The following is a 16065-nucleotide window of genomic DNA, read 5'->3' on the forward strand; positions in this document are numbered from 1 at the left end:
CCATATGCCAGATACTGAGGAATTTTTAGCATGCTTTATGTAACATTTAAATTTGGACCAAGTGCTCATTCTCTTTCACACAAATATTCTCAATGCTTTTGCTAAATAAGTTTCATATTTGAATCATCTAACTGCAAGGAGTTCATTAGACTTCCTTTATGATGCAGTATCCAAAAATTGTTATTTTAAACACCTACATTTGATGTTTTAAACAAATTACAGTATTTAAATGGCAGACAACACACAAGAACAGAAGAAAAAGGAGTCGGCCATCTATCCTTTGAGACTGCTCTGGCAATCTGCCAATCAAATGGCTGATCTGGCCATGGACTCAACTCCATCTACCTGCTTTTTCCCACAAAACTCTTACTTGACCAACAATGAAAAATCTATCCAACTCTATCTTAAGTATATTCAATGAGGCAACCTCCACTGCTTCAACGGGCAGATAATTCCACAGATTAACTACTCTCTGTGAAATGAGTCCTCCTCATCTGTCCCAAATCTTGAGCTCTCGTCTCATCTACCATTGGAAGCAACCTTCTGGTCATCATCTTATCCATCTCCTTCATAATTTTATGTTTCTGTAATACCCCTCTCATTCTTCTGAATTCCGGCGAGTATTGTCCCAAGGGACTCAATCTCCCCTCATAGGCCAACTTTCTCATCACTCAAATCAACCTGAATCAACTCTCTGCTGCACCACCTCCACAGAGAGTACATCCCTTCTCAAGTAAGGAGACCAGAACTGCACACAGAAATCCAGGTGCAGTCTCACCAGTACCTTGTACGTTGCCAAAAATCGAAAGATTAAGATAAATGAATGGGTGGTGGCACAGATGGCACGCTCTTGTATTTTGTTCCTTATCTTTTTTATTTTGGTTGCTTAAGGTCCTTTAATTGTCTGTGATTTTACTGATAATTGTTTTTTGTGTTTGCTTAATATGTATAATTTTTTTCTTGTGGTATTAGGGTATGGGTAAGAAAACAGGCTCTGTATGTTATATACTATTGTTGAGAGAGATTGTGTTTGTTTGGATCTGGATGAGTCTTTGAAAATCAAAAAAAAATTGAAAAAAATGTAGAGCTTCTCATTGTTTACGTTAAATTCTGTCCACTTTTTTTTAGTGTTCCTGGAGAGCTCGCAAAAAAAAAAAAAATCCCTCTTAACTAACTCTGAAATATGGTCTTTGTACTACAACTGATTCAAGTTCAGTCTGAACACTGAGAATAATTTCTTGCAAAATACCACTTAACAATGCTAGAAAATATTGAGGTTAAGTTAAAATGCAAAGAGAAATTTGACTTTGACAAGTTTTACATCAATTAAAAGGTGAGTGGAAGATATTTTAGCGTGGCCCTAATCCACATCTTCAGGTTAGTGAAGCTCAGTTGGAGAAACCCTCAATCTTGACTCCATCATGCACTGATCTTGACTGCACTGCAGCTGACATGCTAAAATCAGATCCTATTTACAGGTCAACATTGAAGGTCTGATGACACTATTGAAAGATGAGCAGGAAGATTCTCTCATTCATCCCGAGAAAAGTGCACAAACATTGAGCTGTTCCCTCATTCACCTCATGTTTGCAAATTAACTGAACGTTTACATTTATTACAGATTTCAAAGTTATCTATTCATTTTTAATGAATCTTTGGGATGATGAAAGATTGAACAAAAATGGATAATTGGAAGGTCATTCTTTCATTGCAGGATGATTTCCAGGACTATTTTTCTGGAAGTCATGCTATTTTTAGTTGGAATTATTCTTTCTTTGGAGAACAATGGGAAGTAATTGAAGCCTGGTTTCAGAAACAAAACATTGCAATGCAAATGCTTCCTCATGGTCACATCTATCCTTTGACCAGCTGATCTGTTCAGTTGAATTACATTTGTTCATTCCCATAATTAGCAAGTTCAAGTTTATTATCATCCAATTGTACAAGTATAACCTGACAAACCAGCGTTCTCCAGTCCTCGGTGCAAAAAACATGCAAATACACCTACAGACAAATGATACAGAGCATATACAAGTTCCATTTTCTTGGAAACAAAGAGCACCACAATGTAGAAACCATCACAAAAGGTCTCCTATTTTTCCTGGAGAATTTTCTTTTGCTTGGAAGGAAATAACTTGATGGTGGTAGCTCAGTTGCAAGAACTTCCCCATCACAATATTGACATTATAAGAGTACATACAACACAGATTTTGGGTACCATTCCCTCAAAATGTAATAGCAACACCAACTGTTGCTGTACGATTGCTGACTTCACCATGGCATAACAAGAACAAGGACTTAAATTCAAAACAAGAATAGTGGTGCTTTAGCCAGAGGAAGAAACTTGTACGAGTAATTTTATTCCTAGCTTTACAGATAAACATTGTTGTATGCTTTCAATTCAATTGCTTTAAAATCATTACCATTTTATAATGTACACTCTCGAACAATAAATATGACTGAAATTGTTCTTCAATGACATCCCCAAGAAATGTTTAGGGAATTAATGGTTTTACTCACAAGAGCTTAGATTGGGATTTAACATTTCTACAATATTCTTAAGATTTCTGGAAGAGCCCAAGCCTATTAATTTGTCAGGCTTTCCAAATCAAATTCAGAAAGCTGGGTAAGGTTCTAATGAATGGAATTAGTGGCTCATAGCAGATACAGGAACTAGGCATTAATGAAAACCATCCGCCATTTTCACTGTAAGTTGATGTAGCACTTACATCAACAGTGAGGTAGTGTTTTAAAAGGCTGGTGATGAAGTAGACCAGTTCCTGTCTGAGCGGTGAGATGTGGATACATTCCATTTCTCCTATCACAATGACAAGTCTACGGCGGATGGCATCTCACCGGCTCCACACAAAGCCCTGGAACACCTGGACGGCAAGGATGTATTCATCAAGATGCTCTTTATCAACTATAGTTTGGCATTTAAAACCATCATCCCCTCAAAACTGATCAGTAAACTCCAAGATCTGGGAGTCAACACCCCATTGTGTAATTGGATCATGGATTTCCTCACCTCCAGACCACAATCAGTGCAAAGAACTTCTCCACAACAATCTCCATCAGTACTGGAGCACCACAGGGCTGTGTTTTTAGCCCCTGCTCTACTCACTTTACACCCATGACTGAGTCACTCCGTAGGAATACACACACCACCAACAGATTTGCCACGGTAGTGGGTTGTATAAAGGAAAGGGATGAGTCAGCTTACAGGATGGAGATTGCAAGCTTGGCTGAATGGTGCAACAACAACAACCTCCGACTCCATGTCCACCAAAACAAAGGAGCTGATTGTTGACCAGAAATGGAAAGCCAGTGGTCATTGGGGGATCCGAGGTGGAGAGGGTGAGCAAATTTAAGACCTTGGGAGTCACTATCCTGGACCCAACACACCAATGGCATTGTGAAGAAAGCACGTCAGCACCTCTACTCCCTCAGGAGTTTGCAGAGTTTTGGTCGGACATCGGAAACCCTGGCAAATTTCTAGAGGCACGATGGAAAGCGTGCTTACCGGCTGCATCATGGTCTGGTATGGGGACTCCAATAACTGAGCATAAAGCCCTCCAAAGGGTATTGGACACGCCCCAGGACATCACCCTGGCTAAACCCTCTCCACTATGGATTACACCTACAGGGAACGCTGCTGTTGGAAAGCAGCAGCAAAGAGCCTCATCACCCAGCACACGCCCTGTTCTCGCTGTATCGGTACCACAAGACTCACACCACCAGGTTCAGGAACAGCTGCTCCCCCTCCACCATCAGACTCCTCAACGATAGACTCAATCAGGGACTCATTTAAGGATCTTACTGATGCACTTTATTGATTTTCTTTTTGTTCTCTCTGTATTTCCCAGTTAGTTTACAGTTTTTAGTTTGTTTATAGGTTTACCCTGCATACAGTTTTTCTTTGCACCACCAATTAGTGGTAATTCTGCTGCTCCAGCAGGAAAAAGGAATCTCAGGGTTGTACGTGCTCTGACAAATCTGAAATCTAAAAAAATATTGGGCTGGAAGAACTCAGTAGGTCTCACAGTGACCACTGGAGTAAAGATATTTTACCAATATTTTGGGCCGGAGCCTTTCTTCAAGGTATAGGAAGAAGCAGGCAGGCTGTTGAATACAAAAAAATTGCAAGGGGAGGAGTACAGACCAACCTAGAAAATGTGATAATTGGTTAAGGAGAAGAAAGCTGGGAATTGGTTGGGGGAGTTGGCTCTGTGAATGTAGAAGAGAGGGAGAGGGGGGGAGAGAGAAAGAGACGGAAAGGAGACAAGGAGGGGTTGGATGGTTTACAGACAGCAGAGACGTTGATGTTAATGCCATCTGGTTGCAGGGTGCCCAGGTGGAAGATGAGTGTTGTTCCTCAGGTGGACCAGGAATGAACTCCCTCCACTACACATTAATAACTTGGTAGTGGATAAAGTAGAGAGCACCAAGTTCCTTGGACTCCACTTAACCGTGGCCTCTCCTGGATGCACATCTTTTCACTTGTCAGAAAGGTGCAGCAGCGACCAGCCACTGTCACGTCAACCTTACCGGAACACTATCAAGAGCATCCTGGCTGGTTGCATCACAGTGTGGTACAGTCGGTGTAAAGAAGTGGATGGAAGATCAATCCCCAGGATCACAAGAGTGGCAAAGAGGATCACTAGGTTCTCCCTCCACCCCCCCCCCCCCACCCCCCCACCAACCAACGTGATCTACCGAGACATTATCTGAAGAAGGCAGCAAAATCATTGAGAACCCCTACCACCTGGTATACAGCTACTCCTGTCAGGAAAGAGATACAGGAATATCATGAGTCAGCACCAAGGTCAGTGAGAATCCTGAATGACTAAAGGAACTGCTCACCCTAACCATCCAAGACTATTATTTATTACATTCTATTTATTGTTATATTGCATATGTATTGTTTGTCTGTGTTGTTTTATGTCTGGTTGTGTGTTTGCATGTTTTGCACTGAGGACCAGAGAACGCTGTTTCATTAGATTGTACTTATACAATCAGATGATAAATAAACTTGAATACGATCTTGCTTCCCTGGTCTTTCCTTACTGAGCACCAGTTAATTCTAACTTGTATTTCCTGTTTCATAAGTCTTGATTTAGACCATGCATGACGCAGTAAGGACTCTAAGTCTGACTTGCTGTTCCTTTTCTAACTGCCCATGGAAGATCTCTGTTGCATCAGACACAGGACTCACGCGAATCTCAACTCAAAAGTCTGCTGAATTTTTCTGGGCAATTGTTAGCAATTTGAAGGGCAGAATACTATTCCTTATCCAGTGAGAACAAAACCCAGCTTGTAAAGTTTAGGTTTTATATAACATTATTTCAATTGCTAATCGAACATATTCGATGTTTATGGATCAAGCAGAGATTGGTCAGTACAGTTAGTACACCTCTATTACAGCTCCAGTGACCAAGGTTCGAATCGGGCGCTCTCTGTAAAGAGTTTCTACATTTTCACCAAGTCTGTATAGGTGTTTGTGTTTCCTCCCACCCTTCAAAAATGTATGGGGGGGGGGGTTACGGGCTTGTGGGACAGAAGGGCCTGTTATGATGTGGCCTGTCAAAATTAAAATAAGGTTGAATGGAAAGATAAGAGTGAGATATTTGGGAGGAAGAGACAATTCAAATCATTACTACTCTTGAACAGACTTTTATTTAAGTTGATGTTTAAACTGGTTGATTGAGGCATAGCCCATGGTTTAAAATGTTGCCTGGTTAATAGCTTCCAGTGTTTTTATTTTAATGGTTTAAAAAAAAATGAAATAAATCACGCCAATGGGACATGATTAAAATTCAAGGAAGAGATCGAGTAATTTGAAGTCTATCACGAAAATCCGTGGACACTGTGGTTGAAGTAAAAACACAAAATGCCGGAGAAGCTCAGCAGGTCAAACAGTGACCTTCACGTAGCAACGGTAAAAATGCAGAACTAACGTTTCAGGCTTGAGGCCTTCATCAAGGTATGAGAAAATCCTGTCAGGCATCCGAACAAACAGGTTGGGTGGGGTGGCAAAGGCAGGAGATGATAGGTGGAAAAGGGAGAAAGGGGACAGCAGCAATGGGGGGAAGAACTGGAAAGACTGCAAAGGGGAGGGGAAAGAAAAAGCGAGCAGGTTTATTAGAAAGCAGAGAAGTCGATGTTTATGCCATCTGGCTGGGGGGTGCCCAGGCGGAAATTGAGGTGTTGTTTCTCCAATCTGCAGGTGGCCAGGATGGGATAGTACACAAGGCCATGGACAGACACGCGAGTCTGGGAATGAGACTCAGAATTGAAATGGAAAAGTAGCTTCTCTGAAATTCCACGCCATTTGTGTTGAAGAATCAGTGAAATTTTCAGCTCAGTAAATGGTCATTCGTTAATGTCAAACATTTATTGCTGGGAAATAGCAATTTCACAAAAATAAAAAAATGAGCAAGCTTGCTTTGCTGCAAATTAAGTATCAAGTTTCACACTCGAGAGTATTTTTGCACTGAATTCCAAATACCCATCAAATTCTACATGTGAAGTGTTTGGTCTCAACCTGAGTCTCAATATGGATAAGACGAAGGAGAGAATTGTGGATTTCAGGGGGACTAGGGATGGCCACATCCACTACACAACAATAACCCTGCAGTGGAAGAGTAGAGAACACAAAGTTCCTCGGAGTCCACTTAAGTAGTGACCTGGACACACATCACCTCACTTGTCACAACAGTGACTGCTCTTCCTGAAAAGACTGAAGTGGGCAAGTCTACCGGCTGCCATCATGTGAACCTTCTATAGGAGCTCTACTGAGGCAGTCCTGTCCGGCTGCATCACAGCTTCCTACGGTTGCTGCAGAGAAATGAATCGGTGGTCAATCCACAGGACTTAAGAGTCTCCCCCCGCCCCTATCAACACAATCTACCAGGATCGTTGACTGAAAAGGGTGCGCAAAATCATGGACGACCCTTTCCACCCTGTACATGGCTGTTAGCTGCTCCTGTTGGGAAAGAGATACAGGAGTTCAGAGCCAGCACCACCAGGCTGAGGAACAGTGAGAATGCTAAATAACCAAAGGTACTGCTCACACTGACCATCTGAGACTCTCATTCATCAAGCACCATTTATTTGTGTAGATGAAGTACCTGTCTTGCATATGTATTGTATTCTTTGTCTGTATGCGTTATGTCTGGTTGAATGTGTGCTTTATTTTGCACCAAAGACCAGACAATGCTGTTTTGTCGGGTTGTACTTGTACAATCAGATGACAATAAACTTGACTTGTGAACATGAGTGGATGGAATTCTTCCAGGATCTTTGGTGTTAAATCATATTAATACTGTAAGCAGCCAACCGATAGATTTCCAGTAATATTCAACTGAAGATATGTGAGTTTTTGTAAAAGTTTGGAACAAAGATTACAGAAACTACTGCTCAAAGAGTTGGCCTGCTGACTTGACAAATACAATGTGAAGGGTTAGTATTCAAGTTTTCTTTTACCTTTCAGTCATGATATTGAGTTGTCGGCATAAGAAAAATGACAATGCTTTTTGTCAAAATGCCTAGAGTCAAAAGCACAAATGAAGAGAAAAAATAAATGGAAATGAGGGTGTCAAACAAAGAGTTAATTGACCTGTAAGCAAGGGGATGAATTGCAAGCAGTGCTTTCTTGTATGAACAATTAGAATAGCTCTTGATTTTTTTTTACCTTAGGTTCATTTTTAACTGTGGTAGATTCACATTCACTACCATTTTACATCTCCCCAAACTGACTTCACATTACAAGAGATTGTAAGGCCATTCAGGGCTTTCTCAGGCAGAGGCCTCAGTTCAGAAGCTAATCTTGCCACCCTTCCATCAAAATCTGCAAAATTTTATGTTTTACAGCACAAGGCATCAGTGAGGAAACTCTCTTTTTTTTGAGGAAACTCTCTTGAGGTGCAATCGATGAAACACAAAGTCAATGGCAAGAGTGTCAAAAAACCAACTGCAGTTAAATCTCCATTATCCGGAATTCATTCAAATGGAAGCTTCAAGCAACAACCAATTAAAAAGAAAAGGAAAATAATAGGAAGAAAATATCAAACTTTAACTTTGGCACCACCCCCCACCGTGACCCCCACCCTGGTTAGTTCGCCAATCGCAAAATCTCAATCAACCGGAAAATACACTTACCCATCATCTACCAATCCCCATAGGTGCCTGACACCAGGGGTTTCACTGTAATCATCAGGCCAGCTGCTGTCATGCTTAAACTCAGGCCAAATTGCCAGTTAAGTGGTTTGATGGGCAAAAGAGTTACAGAGGTTGCTGCAGAGTTTATTCAAAGTACATTGTCACAGCTTCTAGAAAATTTGACCATTTAAACAAAAATGGTTTCTAGTCATCAGGAGTTTGGACTGTGCTTCTCCGTTCTCTCTCGAAGCTTTCTGTTGCTTGAATAATCACAGCCTCACTCTGCAAAAACTGTAATGCCACAAATAACATTTTCCTCATTACACAAAACTGTTGGTGTGACTGCAGATAAATTTTCCAACTTAAGTGCCAACAGCTTTTCATCCTTTTAATGTTTCAAATGATTTATTGAATCAACTTACATTCATCAGATTCCAGAAACCTCATATCTGCTACATAAACAAAGGGATAAAAACAATGAGAGCATTTCATGTCAAAGTAATGTAATATTTTATTCCAGACCGCAGAAGCAATCTCCAAATTTATCTGCACAAGAAATGAATGAACTGAACAAAGAACCATGACACATTCCAATGAAGCAGCTTCGTAGGTAACTTAAAATTCAACATGTATAATATTTCCTCATTTGTTATTTATAAAGAAATCAGAAATTCGAGTATAAAAATCCCACATGAAGATTAAAATTCTGCGACAAGTGATGAAGAGTGGATTCATCCTATTCACTGACCACAGATCAGCCTTTAAAATATACATGATTTTATTTATGCACATCTCTACAGAGATGGAAAATGAATGGAAATGGGTAACAAAATTGAGAGATACTGCAGCAAAATAGGTATATTGACCTCCTCATTATTACATCAGCACCCCCCCCGAAACTCAACCTTGAACAACAAGGTGGGGTGGGCGGGGGGTGGGAAGAGGGCAGTTCCTCCACCTCAAAGCACAAGCTTCACCTTTGTAAGAAAGACAGCAGCCAGGGATGCAGTGCTGCCACTAGAGCTCACGGAGCACTGCTCTAGACACCTCCTTGTCACCATTTTTGATGAGCTCCAGCACCTAAAACATTAGCACTGTCCTCCTGGCAGCAGCAGCTCAAGAAGGTGGCTCCACCCACTCTTCACAAGGGACAGGCAATGAAATGCTGACCTTGCTAACAATGCCTACATTTTGAAAAATGAATCATGAAAACAAAACATGAGAATGAACCATTTGTGACCCAGAAAGAAATTGTGGTCATCTTGCCCACAAAATCCTCAAGTCACTGGAAGATTAAGCAAACTAGTGCCCTCCCCTCGAACATAGTGATTGCTGACTGATTGTTAAGCATGTTGCATCATTCACAGTCTAACTCAGTGATTTTCAACCTTTTTCTTTCCAATCACATCCCACTTGGTAACAAAGCCATCGGTGCTCTGTGATTAGTAAGGGATTACTTGTGGGATGTGAGTGGGAAGGGAAGGTTGAGAATCACTGCTCTAGACCCAATTGTGACTGAAATATTTGGCTTGAGCAAAATTGTCATTGGCCCATTTCCTTTGGAGTTCTGAAACCGTGCACATAACGAGTCAATTAAGTATGATTAAAACAGTGGCTTTCAACCTTTTTCTTTCCACTCAAGTACCACTTTAAGCCACCCTTTACTGATCTCAGAGCACCTAGAGCTGAGGGATTACTTAAAGTGGTACGTGAGTGGAAAGAACAAGGTTGAGAACCACTGATCTAAGTAATCCCTTGAAACCAATCTTTGATACAAGAAGATATGTTTGAACAAATGGAATATATCAGAGAGAGCTTCCCCAGGTAACAGGGGAAAAGATTCATGGAAGCTTTCAATTTCTCCTTGGGGGGAAAGAATGGGATTTTTTTTTTGTTCATGACCGCATGACAGTCTGGTATGCAAGTGCCAATGCTCAGAACAAGAAAAAACTCCAGAGGGTTGTTAACTCGGCCTGTGACATCATGGGAACCAGTCTTCACTCCATCAAGGACATCTACAAGAGGTGGTGCCTCTATCCTCAAGGCCTGCTTCACTCTGCTACCATCAAGAAAAAGGTACAGAAGCCTGAAGACGAGCACTCAGCGGCACAAGGACAGCTTCTTCCCCTCTGCCATCAGGTTCCTTCATGAACAACCCATACACACTACCTTGCTTGGTCTTTTTCTTGCACTATTTTTATTTATTTGGTCAGGTGGTTACATGAATGTTTGCACTATATGATACAACCGCAAAACAACCAATTGTGCGACATATTCACTGACGATAAAGTTCTGATTCAAAGAGCAGCAGTGTATTTGAGATGATGTTAATAAATATTGATGCAGTGTATCAGGAGGCACAAAGAAACTTTGTGTAAACAATGGAAAGAATGCACCATCTTACAAATTCATCATTGATCTGCCCTAACAAACCCTTCTTGCCCTGTCTATGGTTCCCATGATGGCTTCATTAGTCACCACAGAACCTGAAAAGAAGTGTCTTCCATGCTAAGCAATGCCTATGAAGAGGACAAAGAGGCATTACACAGAATCCTTGTAATCTCTCCCATCAGTGAGGTGGGTTGCAGCGAAGAGCAGAACTCTGATAAGAAATTCCAAGTGCCTGATCAAGCCACACACCATCCCAACACTGTCCAGCTGCTTTGTTAACTATCAAAAGGAGAAATTTGGACAATTGTCCTCTAACCTCTCCAGCCAAGAATTGAGCAACAAGGAAGATATGGCCCAGAACACATACAATCTTTGGAAAAATTCACAAGTTGTCGCAATATGGTCCTGTGATAAATAATAACGTCTATTTTTTACAACTCCAACTCCTGAAGCATCCTTTGAAATGTTACTACTTCCATAATAGCTGGTGCCATGGAAATACTGACAAGAAAACAATGACTCAAAAAGAGAATTACATTGACTTCTCAATGCACATTGTCCTCCCAAAGTCAGCACAGAACCTTACTCAGCAAAAAGTTGGGATTTTTAAAAAAAAGTCATTTACATATCATCAGAACTTTTCTTCATTATTTTCCTCTTTTTTGTCCATCACATCAAATAAAATTAAAATAAACGACCTTTCTTTCACTGACTTAGTGGCAGCCATTTTAAAGTTTTCATCAATTACCAATCGTTTCAAAGATTCACCCAATTCATGCAGACTGATGAAGGAAATGTGGATTTTAGTGAAGTTTTTAAAATTTTTTTTTCACACTATGAACCATATCAACCAAATTATGTAAAAACATTTCTCATTAAATTTTACACAGTGGTCTTTTCTCCCTTTTTTCCCCCCTTTCCCTCCCTCCCCTCTACCCATCCCCCTCCAAAACCCATATTCAACATATACAATAAAATAAAACCATAAAACAATATCTTCACACAAAGGAAAATAAACAAGAAAAATGCGTCATCTATTTATTACACACTGAATCTAGTCATTTTGTCTTCTTATCATTTTCATTCTCATTCTAGGGGATGGAGGTCGTAGGCAAGCTCTCTCTGATATATTTCATGTATAGTTCCGAAATTTGTTCAATGTATTCCAATGGAATACATTTATTCATTTCCAAGTACCATTGCTGTATTCTCAGGCTCTCTTCCATTTTCCAAGTTGACATTATACATTTTTTTTCCTATCACTAAGGCCATCATAATGAATTTTTGTTTAGCACTTTATCCAATTTGAGGCCTAATTCTCTACTTCTTATGTTACTTAAAAGAAATATCTGTTTTTTTTGTTGTTATTTTTTGTAATTTTATTTAGTATCTGATTTAGTTCTTCCCAAAACGTATTCACTTTCGTACATGCCCAAGTTGCATGTAATGTTGTTCCCATTTCCTTCTTACAGCGAAAATCTCTATCCGATAATGTTGAATCCCATTTTGTTTTATTTTTGAAGAGTAAAATATACCCTGTGTAACCAATTATACTGTATCATGCGTAACCTTGTGTTTATTGTATTCTTTATAGTTCCAGAACATAACTTTCCCCAAACTTCGTTTTTTATCTTTATGTTTAGATCCTTTTCCCACTTCTGCTTAGGTTTATAGTTTATTTCATTTTCCTTACCTTGCACCTTAATGTACATGTTGGTTATAAATCTTTTAATTATCATTGTGTCTGTAATTACATATTCAAAGCTGCTTCCTCAGGTAATCTCAAGCTGTTTGCCAATTTATCCCTTAAAAAAGCTTTCAATTGATGATATGCAAACATTGTACCATGAGTTATTCCATATTTGTACTTCAACTGTTCAAATGTTAATAAATTATTTCCCAAACAACAATTTTCTATTCCTTTGATCCCTTTTCTCTCCCATTCTCTAAAGGAAAGGTTGTCTATTGTAAAAGGGATTAGTGGATTTTGTGTCAATAATAATTTTGGTATTTGATAATTCATTTTTTCTTTCTAAGTGGATTTTCTTCCATGTATTAAGTAAATGATGCAGTACTGGTGAGTTTTTAATATTGCACTAGCTTTTCATCCCACTTATAAAGTATATGTTCTGGTACCTTCTCCCCTATTTTATCCAGTTCTATCTTAGTCCTGTCTGGTAAAAATCTGATAAATACCTTAATTGTGAGGCTCTATAATAATTTCTAAAATTTGGTAACTGCAAACCACCTTGATTATACCTCTCTGCTAATTTATCTAACACTACCCTTGGTTTCCTCCCTTTGCACAAGAATTTCCTTATTATTCTCTTTAGTTCATTAAAGAATTTTTCTGTTAAAGGAATTGGTAACATTTGATTTTTAGTGAAAAGTTGAAAGGATATAGAAATGAGGAACAGGAATCGGCCATCTGACCCATTGAGCCATCAATAAGATCCTGGCGTGTACTCGGCTCCACCTACCACTCTCTCCCCATCGCCTCTAATTCCCCTATTATTCAAATATTTATCTATTTTTCTCAAATCTGTTCAAAGAGGTAGACTCTGCCTCTTCATTGCCTCCAAAGCCTCTCTATCCTTTCACAACCAAGGAGACCAGAAATGTATGCAGTACTCCAGGTGTGGTCTCACTAGTACCCTGTCCAGTTGCAGCAGAAACTTCCTGCTCCAACTCAATGACGGTCAACATTCTAGTTGTTTTCTTGATTACCTGCTGCACCTGCCAACTAACACTTTGTGATACATGTACAAGCGCTCCCAGGTATCTGTGCACAACAGCATGAGCAGTGTAAAAAATAATGGTAAGAAAATACAATGACAGGACAATGGTGCGACAGACAAATAGAACCAAGTCCATTGAATTGAAAATGTTATATTTATATCCACATCAACAGTGACCTTTCTGGCAGGAACGTGCCATTGTACAGTGGTAAGTCTACAGATATACTTTCCGTCCAAATATTTATGCATTAATTTGGCAATGAAATACAACATTTCCTTATGTATTGTTCAATTACCACCTTCTTTCATCTCAGTTCATCTGAAATTTGCACCTCATTTTGTCTAACCATCTGTATATTGTAGGTTGATTGGGGCATTTGGTGGTATGGGCTCGTAGGTCAGAAAGGCCTGTTACCATACTGTATGTCTAAACTAAATTGAAAGTGTGTGCATGCAATTATCTATTATTAAAATCTTATATTTACACACATTTGCTATCTACAGAACCATATTTTCAGTTAGCAACTTTATCCAGAATAAATCCCAAATCACTTATAATCCAAAGTCCTGATAACAAGCTTCCATCAATAATTTGGCAACACAGCAGTCCAGTGTTAAGACTCCAAGATCTTCAGCCTCTACTGTACACACATTTGTAAATTTTTTGTTTGTGCCACCATCAGTGTGCAACATAATTTGTGTGGGAGTTAGCCTATGCTCTGACAGCGTACTAGTCCCACCTCCCTGGGCCCTGATTGTATCACAATGTTGAAATCTCAGTGTTGTAAGGGACTCCACAAAAATAATGTCAACTAATATGTGAGGGAAAATATTCTGTTAATACTTAAAAGGCCAGTAATCAATCTAGCTTTATTCTGCAGCTAAAATAATCAAGTCTTTGGTGGATCTTTATTACTGTAATTTTAGGCCTTGTTCTGATCCAATATATTTGACTGAAAACTTTAGTTTGAAAAGATCAGCCCAGGGAGACCCGATCTTCCCTGGAAATGTCATCAATCTTTGTTGGAATGTGATTAGACTTTTTCTATACTTATTCATAAGTCAGAATCAACAATGTTCAAAAAAAAACAATTGCTTAACATTTCAGTCTTACTATGTAGGTAATAACCATGCATATCACAGATGTAGTCTGTCTTTCTGCTCCACCTCTTCTCACAGGAATTAGGTTTAATTACACCCACTCGCCTGTCAGCCAAGTCAAGATAATTACTCTGAGACAATAAAGAGTTTCCACCTGTTGTCAAGGAAATGTTTCTTGCTCAGCATTAATGTAACAATCAAGCTGTTGTTATGATGTGTAATTAATGAATTGCATGCATGTGTTGTGAAGAGAAATGGCAGGTAGTGTTTCCTTTTTGTCTGTACACAATCTTTGGGCAGAGCTCACACATTATTGTCCAAGGCAAGGTGATGCATCAGCTGAGAAGCATAAAGAAAATGAAGAACATCCTTTGAAAGAAATGAAGAGGTGTGAGGCAAATTGAATTTACATAATCTGAGACAGTCCTTGGTGGATACAAAACACAGTCAAAAATTCAGCAATAAAAATAGTTTTGTTCAAAAGCAAGGTGGTAAAGGAGGCCAAAAAAAAAATGCTTTTGGTGCAGCAGATAATGCAGTTGAAGAGAATCATAGAACATAATGGCACAATACAGGCCCTTTGGTCCACAATGTTGTGCTGACCTGCACAAACCTACTCAATAATCTGAAGCTTCCCGATCTCACACCCATAACGATCCATTTTTCTTGCATCTGTGCACCGATCTAAATGTCTTTAAATGTTCCCATTGTACCAGCCTCCACAACCACCCCACCATGTAAGGTATTCCAGGCACCCACTACACATGGTTTAAAAAAAAGAAACTTGCCTCGATGTCTCCATTAAACTTTGCTCCCCTCACCTTAAACAGATGTCCTCTGATATTTGCTTCTTGTTGTCCCAGGTAAATGGTGTTGGCTGTCCACCCTACCTATCAATTCTGGCAATAAAATGTTTACCTCTGGACTCCTCCATCTCTTGAAGCAATATACCCAATGACCAATCTGACAGAAAAGTATCTCACGGATTCTCAAAGACACAAGACACCCATATTCTCTCTTTGACTTCTTTGTAAGACACAGCATATGAACAATTCATTCCCTGCCTCTTCTGGGTCTTAAGGCCCAGTCCATTGAAGGGATAAATTCTTCACTGCTTTTTAAAGGTAATTAATGTCAGGAGTCCTTTAACTTCCTTTCAGTCGAGTCCTGCTCCTTTGGCAAGGTCAGGATTGCAGATAAGATTCCAAATAGAATATCAAGAGTGGAATGTGTGGTTTCACTTATGTAAATTCTGCAGTAACCCCAGCTTTTACTAATTTGCAAAAACCTGTCATCATTTGGTAAGCTCTCAACTTGAATATCTCAGTTCTTCCTTGGATATCATCCAACCACCATAAACTTGATTTCAAACGAGACTCTGCTGTCTGTATCCTAACATCGCCCATTAGAATATGCTCACCAACTTGAGATGGCACCCACACAACTTTTAACATCTCATCCTCAATTTCAAATACAGTAGAATCCCCATTATCCAGAATTCTAGCGACCAGAAATTCAAACAACCGGCAAAAAAAGAGGAAACAAGTAAATAAATAACATTCAAATAAAGAAGTCTGGACCTCATGGGGGAGCACTGAGACATGCAGCTTTTCCTCTGCTCAACTATCAATGCTCCTCAATGTTCACGCATTCTCTCTGCTGTTGCCATTTGTGT

General features: G+C 39.6%; 2 long non-coding RNA genes across 2 annotated transcripts in view; both read right to left on the reverse strand.

Annotated features, from left to right (window-relative positions):
* The window catches only part of LOC138756647 (uncharacterized), a 279494-nt gene that overhangs the window by 82748 nt on the left and 180681 nt on the right, over positions 1–16065 (reverse strand). The window lies entirely within an intron of this gene.
* On the reverse strand, positions 8225–14492 carry LOC138756646 (uncharacterized). The gene is made up of 3 exons (XR_011353223.1): positions 14404–14492; positions 8583–8612; positions 8225–8451 (listed from the first exon to the last, which is right to left on the reverse strand). It is a non-coding gene; the product is annotated as an uncharacterized lncRNA (long non-coding RNA).

This window comes from Narcine bancroftii, chromosome 3 (assembly GCF_036971445.1).
Source record: "Narcine bancroftii isolate sNarBan1 chromosome 3, sNarBan1.hap1, whole genome shotgun sequence".
NCBI classification, from domain to species: Eukaryota; Metazoa; Chordata; class Chondrichthyes; order Torpediniformes; family Narcinidae; genus Narcine; species Narcine bancroftii.